This window comes from Stomoxys calcitrans, chromosome 3 (assembly GCF_963082655.1).
Source record: "Stomoxys calcitrans chromosome 3, idStoCalc2.1, whole genome shotgun sequence".
Taxonomy (NCBI): domain Eukaryota; kingdom Metazoa; phylum Arthropoda; class Insecta; order Diptera; family Muscidae; genus Stomoxys; species Stomoxys calcitrans.
In genome coordinates, this window is record NC_081554.1 from 180,016,893 (window position 1) to 180,025,379 (window position 8,487).

The window sequence follows — 8,487 nt, forward strand, 5'->3', positions numbered from 1 at the left end:
ATTTTGCGGTAAAGCATGACCCAGGAAAAAAGTTCTTAACTTACTAACGAACAGAACTTTAGTTCAGTGTCATAGGCGGAATTTCAAGTTATACACCGATTTAATCCATATTTGGCACGATCGTTGGTAATGTAAAAGAACCCTACGGGTAAAACTTCAGCCTAAAACGATAAAATAAAGTAAGCACCTATATGGCCCCCAATAACATTCAAGTATTTAAAGTATTTGTGCAAAAATTTCAAGCGGCTAAATTTACGCATTCGACCGCCATCGTGTTTCCCCGGACGGACATAGTTAGACCAAATTAGAAAGTGATTCTGAGTCGATCCGTACACTAATTAATGGGTTGAATACGCCAAATGCGGCGCAATTTCCCGACGCATGGCAGTAATACTCGCAGACAATCGTGATTGGATTCATTGCATGGAACTCACATACCTCAGAATCAGCGAGCAGAATCTGGAAATAAACAAGATAGTAAACGACCATAAGCGAAATTTGTGGCTGGAACACTTGGCGCCATGTAACTTAGATACCGGTGTAGGTAAGCTGTGGCCTACTGTAAAGTCTCTCGAATCCCGGTAGAAGAGCTGACAGGACCTCAGTCAGTTTTGGCGACCTAACTGTGACTGAATCGAAGAGATGCGCTAGGTTGTTCAACCGCTAATTTTTGGAATTCCGATTGTTACAGTGCTAGGAGGAGAACCATTGGTCTTATCCGTGGTCTCTGAGCCGATGGACAGCCATCACAGTTTACCGTGGGAGAAGTTTCGATATCATCCTTGTAGCCAAGTTATCCAAAGCGATGGCGCCAACAAAATGTCGACACTGGTGTGAAGAATCTGGATATACCTGAAACAAGTCCTCAAGTCACTTGCTGACAGCACTTAGGCTGCAGACCTTGTTGACCACGTACAAAGCAATTGGCCGGTCTGTTGTTAGTTATGCAGCGCCAGTGTGGTCAGCTTTGTGACACGCAGTGGAATGATATTCAGACCTGTCAGAATGCCACCCGCCGAACTGCGCCGGGGTGTCTCCTCTGTTCTCATAGATTTCGCCTCATTACAGATTAAGTTATAACTCCCATATATTAGAACCTAATTTGTCAACCGATTGTCACGAAAAGTGACACATATAATTATTTTATGATTGTTGACATTTTTGATAAATTTAATCAAAATCGAAACATATTTATTAAGCTTCCATAGACATATGTACATATATACATTACCCTATTTGCACATATTGAACTGTGGTTGTTACAATTTCGAACACATGCTCTCGAAATTTGATACGGATTGTTTTATTACCCATTTGAAAATCTCCACCGAATTCTATAATTTGGCTCAGAATTAGATATAGCTCCCAATTTCCACTTATATGGTAAGTGTAGGGTATTATTTAGTCCGCACCGCCCTTTTGCCTTTCCTTACTTGTTATACGATATTTTTTTCCTAAGGCGGAGAGAGTTGAGTTTAAAGAATTTTTATTGATCTCCGAAAAGAAATTGTCGGGCAGACCACATACCGTTAACAGAGGTTCCATATTGCAGTTCCTTCTGGGCATATATACTTATCGCCAGAACCAGTAACATTTTATGCACCGATTCATTCGCCAATTTATTGATATTAGCTAACTTCAAAGACATGGTGATAGGTGTCCTAAAATCGAGTAATTTCGATTCTTCTAACTTTAAATGCAAATATATCCATAATTTATTTTTAAATTTTCCTTCAATGTTCATTAAGGAGGACATCAAGTTAAGTATAATAAATATTAAATATTAACCGCGGGAACTTTCTGTATGACCAATTGCACGACTGTTGATTAGACTATTTTCTGCAAATACTTATTATGTTCCACACTAAATGCGAGGACAATTAAGAACTCCTTTTTATCATGTGCTTTATTAAAGCAAATAAACAATTCGAACAACATATCATGAAAATTAAAAAAAAAACAAACCATTATAAATAAAATAACAAGAAGTCCTGTTCAAGCAACACCTATGGCACCATTGGTATAAAAACTATACTTCATTCAACGGCTACTACGGAATTGTATCTCAAAAATAAAAAAAAAACTATCACGACCTCAGGCAGAACCATCTTTAAACTCTTATCATAGATTTTACTGTGAACAGCAGCAGCTCGGTCTCCCGTATAGATCTTGTGCCCCTGTCCACATGCTATGAAATTATTAGTGGCCTGCATACTTGGCTAGCAAATAGCGCAAAAACCAGGGGAATATCTCAACAATGTTAGCCACATAAATTATCTCAAAGATCATTTCGTCTAGGAAGCAAAACATAAAACTGGTCGAAAGCCAGCAAAAAAAAAAAAAAAAAGATATAGGAGCGGATGAGAACCTCGTTTTATTATTCTTGATATGAAACTTCATTCAATTCAATTCACTGTCGTACGGATGACCATCATGGCCATGGATGGATGGATGAATTTTTATGTTTTCTAAATTAAATTGCCTGTAAGGCATTCCATTGTTTTCTTATTCTCGCTGCTCTGTAGCTGTGATAGGCTTGTTGAAGTGCAGAAGCTATAGATTTAGTACTCTGATGTATTAAAATAGCATTTTTGTGATTGGATTGGCCATTTCACAGAGAAGGAGTGTTAGCAGTTTTTCGTAGTTTATGAGTTATTGTTATGACCGGACACTGTTGGGTAAGAAAAGATATTATCTAACTGGTAGTTATGGAAAGGTTGATTACCATACACATTATAAACGACAGTTCATTTTAAGCCAATGATATTTAAATACCTTTCTGTTAGTAATGACATCCTACAATTTTGGAATCTAAACCTTCCACTGAAGTCCTTCATCACTTTGGGTGTGTCTAATTGACTCTTTTCTAACCTTCTGGCGTGTGGAGCAGACTTTAATTGTGTGCTTGGAAACGACTAAAAGTTCGGAACGGGTAGGAAGTATAATTAGTTTTAGCAATGTTTATCCCTTTTCCATAGGATATGAGAAAGGCCAGTAATTTAGTATACCGATTTGCTTAGAGTTACTATCTGGGTCGATTTAGCGCAATATCCGTCTATTCGGCTTAGCCCCACCTTCCCACCAAACCATAGTTCAATATTTCCTACACGTTTGATGCATTACTGTGTGTGTTTGGAACATGTTTTGGCTTTGTGGCATACATTTCGATTTTGCTGTTGAATCTGTAAGCACGTTTTTTCTTGTTTATAAGAATATTAAATTTTATTCTTTGCCATTTGCCTGGCAGAATTGCCCATGATGATTTGCTTGTTTGTAGTTTGTAAACACCTTTTTTTTTGTCTTGGCATTATTTAGGTCAATTTTGTATTATAAATGGTGTTGCATTAAGAATTGGACGGCGTGGTTAGCATATTTTGTTTAATGGCATATAAAGTTGGTCATTTGATATGTGTGTTTAGCGAGCAAAAAATGTACTAGACAAGTTAACAAATGAAACGATGTTGCCAAAATAACACTAAAACCTGTTGAAGGGCAGCAATACGCTTATACGCCAGGTTTTGTTGGTCCCCATCTGACCAAAATTCTACTTATGACATAAAACCTGTAGAGATTTTGTGTTTAGGGCTCAAAACCTACCTACATCTGCAATAAAGCCATTGGGAATCGTATGGAAGTTAAAACTGCAGTAGGTGAGCAAGATCGTTTCGGTCCAAGCTATTCAATGAAAATACTTTTTTTAACCAAAAAATTCAAAAAGTCCAGTTTTTATTTTTTTGACTTCCAAACTGTAACTTTTAACTAAATTAACGGATGATGACACATACTGCGGCAACGTCATTGTAAATTTTGTCACCAATCCAAATCATGCATAAAAATCGAACCAAAAATGCCTTCGCAAATCACCAAGGAGCTAGTATCGGTCAAAATTTCAAAAAATAAAAATTAGAAGTCGAATATCCCCGAAACCAGCGGAGATATTGTATACCTCAAGCGGACACCAAACAAATAATTTTCAAAATCGGACCACAAATAAAGATTTGGCAGCCCGAAAATTTTTTCGAAATGCCGAGGGACCTGCCAAATTGCGACCGGACTACCTAGGGATTTGAAATTTTGCACATGATCTCGATACCCTTGAGCTCTAACCATGTAGGATTTCAAAGACTCATCTCTATTCGTTCTCAAATTTCAGATTTTTAACTAGTTTTGTTTTTCGATTCTATCCCACTGTGTACTGTTTTATTCTTAAGCGAAAATATTGCCTCTGATACGATAACACCTCAGCTCTAACCATTTTGAATTTCAAAAGTTATCCTTATCCATTCTCGATTGGCATATTTTTAATAGTTTTCGATTCTATCCCACTATGTACTGTTTTATACTTAAGCTGATCTAAAGAAATGGCCTCCAAACATCAGAGTATGCAGTTGTTTTAACTTTAAATGCACATATATCCATAAATAGTCATCGTCTGAGTACGATGTCTACTGCAGTCGGGTTTAGGTACCGGGATCGTGTGGTCCCAGGCCACAATCGGGACACACATGCTGCATTTTGGCATCAATCCTTGTTGTTGTTATTGTAGCCACATTTTCATGTGGAGGTGTTGATCCTCTTCATGCTCGTTCCGGTCTAAAGAACCGATCGCTGCGGGAACAAGTGGCCATTGGTTATTTAAGGGCGCCAATAACTCGCCTTGTCATATCGAGCACCATAGGCACTCAGTATTTGCGCAATGCTCTTGCCATGCCGCTGATTTTCCGCGACTGCTGTTGCAGCTACTCCGTATGTGGCATTCCACTATCCGCAACCTGTGGACACGCCCGACAGCTCACACTAAGCTTCTCGTGACAGCAAAGAACACCACACATATAGGACGTCAATGTTGCAACCTATGTTGTGCTTACAGCTTTCCCGTGCCGGGCATCAATCCACCGTTCTTCAAGGACCATATTCACCCAGTAGCACTTGGGGTGCTGCCGGCAAGTGACTTGAGGACCTTGTTTCTTCTTTTAACTTTATCGCAAATTTGCTGTGCCATGTCGAGAGAACGTGTAAGAGCTGTCAAATGTGACACCAAGTTTTTTGGGACACTTCATGGTTGAAATCATTTCTGCCTCTACTTTCACATTCAGCTCATTATTCACCTCTTGCGTATTCGTAGTTAAGAATGTAGGGAAATTAGCGGTAAATTCGTTGAGGTTGACCTTTAACCTATTGCAGATGTCAACAATGGGTGGGGGCCATGAATGTGTAATCATACACATATGATACGATCTCTATGCCGTCTAGAGGGGGTGATAGTTTAAACAGTGCCGCCTTGGGGATTTCGCTGCTTCTATTTCTTCTTATTTCCAAATTCCACTACACTGATAATTTGTGACCCAGCGTTTCAGGCCTGGCTGGAGGGACGTATTGGCGATGTCCTCAAATAGTTTGGCATGGCTGACTGTATTGAATGCTTCCGATAGACCCAGTGCCACGAGGACCGTCCTATCCCATAGCCCGGACAGATTAAAGCCACGGTAAATGTGATGTCTCAATATGAGGATCTTTGCCTATCCTAGACTTCCCAATCTTGAAAAAGACAGCCTTGGTCTAGTAGTACGCCATGCCTTTAGTCTTAGCCGAACTTGCCACGGAGACTTTATCAGTGCCCACCCCAAGGAGGTCCTTCCTCCTTCTTCTCCCTGTGGAGAACCTCCCATTTCTCTGCGACCAAACATGCGTTGCAAAACATGCTGTCCAGCTTTCTCACCAAGTCCAGCTTTGCGCTCCCGGTAGTGTGGATAATTCCGACGAGCTTTTTTAAGGTACTAATACATTCTGCTGGCACAAGGCGCCGCTCATTATCTGTACGAGTTAACCCTCTTCAGAGCTCCACACATGTTCGAAAATACGCTCGTTAACCAGATTCTCCATTTGGGACTGATGAACAGGTGGAATCCTACCGGATGCACTGCCGACATCGATGACTACATAAGTCTGATCATCTCTATTGCGCTTCCTTGCCACTCTGGCGTAAGAGGGCGGCCCTTACATTTTCCAGCGACTGTCTTCCACTTCCATGACAGCTGTGGCGTTCTTTTGGAAGTAACAGTCCTCCAAGACTCAGGGGCCGTGCGCGATTGCTTCGTTCCTGTTCCAATTTTGTCTTTCTACGCAGGACACTGTCTGGAGTCTCCGCTGCGAAAGGGCTGGCTTGGTCTTCCTTGACCAAGCAGGGAGCTCTTTTTTTTAGCAATGTTAAAGCCAAAACAGAAGGAGCGCGTTGAGCTTTATGTTTTGAGCGTTGCGTTATCAACCTTGACGACTGAAATCGAGCGTCATTCTGTCTTGTCATATGTAAAGTAGGTGTCAAAGTTGAACATTTTTTGAATTTTGCTTTTGTTGTTTTTGTTGTTTTGCGTTGCTTTTCTTTTTTCACAAAGTTAATGCGCTTATTCTGTTCTCACCTTTACGCTCTTCGGGAGATCTGATTCTCTTTCCAGCTTCCGTAGTGCTTGGAATGTCAGTTCTATCCTCTAGCATCCTGCACATTCGCCCGATTGCGCTGCCGGTACATACTCCTCAGTCTCCTTAGTCGTGCCCTGGATTGCTTTATCGGTCTCCTTGTGAGCTCATCCCGTCGTCCTCATCTCGGGATTCGGCTGCGATGATAGTTTCGTTGACACTACCGCTGTCTGAATCTGAATCGAAAACACCACCTTTGTTTAAAGGCTGGGGAACGAACTGCGCTTCTCTCTGGTTTATCCGTCTCTTCTTTATCTTTATTCTGACGATTGGTAATGTGCTTGACGCATTACTCGACTACAGGTGCCAAAGCACCCACACCTTTAGGAAGGGCGGATAATATGCTGATGCGTAGCCACCACCGCAGCTGTTGGGTCTTTCCATTCCATTTCGAGCCTACTCCTGAAAAGCTTTACATTTTTTTACGTAATAGGTAGTACCTATTCCGAGATACAGATATTTTTCTTTGAGGAGAGAAATGCTCAGCTGTCCTGCCACTCTGCTCAACTGTCCTGCCCGAGTCGTAAACAATCTGCTTCTTGTCTTCAATTTCTCGAAGACTGGGCCCTATAATCACCTTCCGTTAATTTCTTGATATTCCATATTTTCAGTATTGAACCATAAGGAGATCCTAATGTGACCTTATATCTGGTCGTACCTTCCTTGGAATTATAAAACCCGTCGTAGGTGGCATTCACCAGACCTCAAATTTGCTCTCACCTTAATGGGAATTATAAATTAATGAACTTTTTCTGTTGGCAGCAAATTGTCCCATCATATTAAAATGTTATTTGAGTGCCCAAAGGACTTCAGACCATCTGAGGCTATTTGTTCTAATGGGGGATGACCATTTATCGGGAGAAGTGGTTTTCTTTTTATGGAAAATTTATCAAATGCGTTAAGACGCAATATGATAAATTTGAAAATCAGATTGTAGCAGATTGTAGGAAGAGAATGTCCGCTTTCTTAGTTCAGTGTTATAGAACATTCCACTTACACCCGATAGTGGAGAAGTTAAGTTGCTAAGGAATGAATGACTTATTGGACTACAAGGTATTTCCACACATCGTCATCATTATCATCATCATGAAACAGCCTGCTGTTCTTTCTACTGTGAATGTAGTTCAAAATCTTTATGATGTTAATAACCTCTTGTCTTCATACATTGGTCCCCCCATGCTCGATTACCTCCATAAACATACGTACATGCTTAGAAAAAAATGTGTTTAGCCGCGAGTCAACGACGGGTACATTCTTTTTAGCATTTTGTTTGTTGTGAAAGAAGACAAGGCTATATAATTGAAATAATAATTACGCGAATTGTTTTTGCAGTCTTTCACACTTTTCGCGGTTAACACAAATGCTGGCCGGTGTGGTTGTTCAGCCATGTGGTCTATGTTTTTTCTTGTCGGTTTTTTGTGTAGTGCTTTGGGATTTTTTTGGTTTTGTTTTGCCAGCCATTGGCGAAATCATCTGTTCATGCTGGACTTAGGTTTGACTTTGCTGAGCCAATTGTTGCACTTCATAGATACTTTTTTTCGCGGCCTATGGTTTTTAGCATGTTACTTGTATGTTTCTAATTCTTTTGTTAAAATTATTCACATGTTGTAACTGTGTTTCTTTCTCAAGGGAAATTGAGACCGAAGACCAATGATATGCTAAAAACTGGCTAGTGATGACAATGCTGAGATGATAGTTGCTATGACTGTTTGGGGTTGTGAATGTGATCAACTCTAGTGATATGGAAGCTTTAATTAAATCAAGCAATGGTAGAAAGTTTAAGAAGTAAAAAAATCTGAAGTTTTATTGAGAAGACATTATTCTCGGCTTTTGGGTAACAAGCACAATTCTGTGGACCAGAATACTCCAGGCTTAACTTGAATAATTTGGATAACTAGAAAAATGAAAGTATGTGCGATGGTGGATGTATTTGCATTTAAAGTTACAATTTTTACCTATTCTATTAGTTTTGTCACCCTATTTGCTTTTATCGAGCACTTACCTTACTAGTTA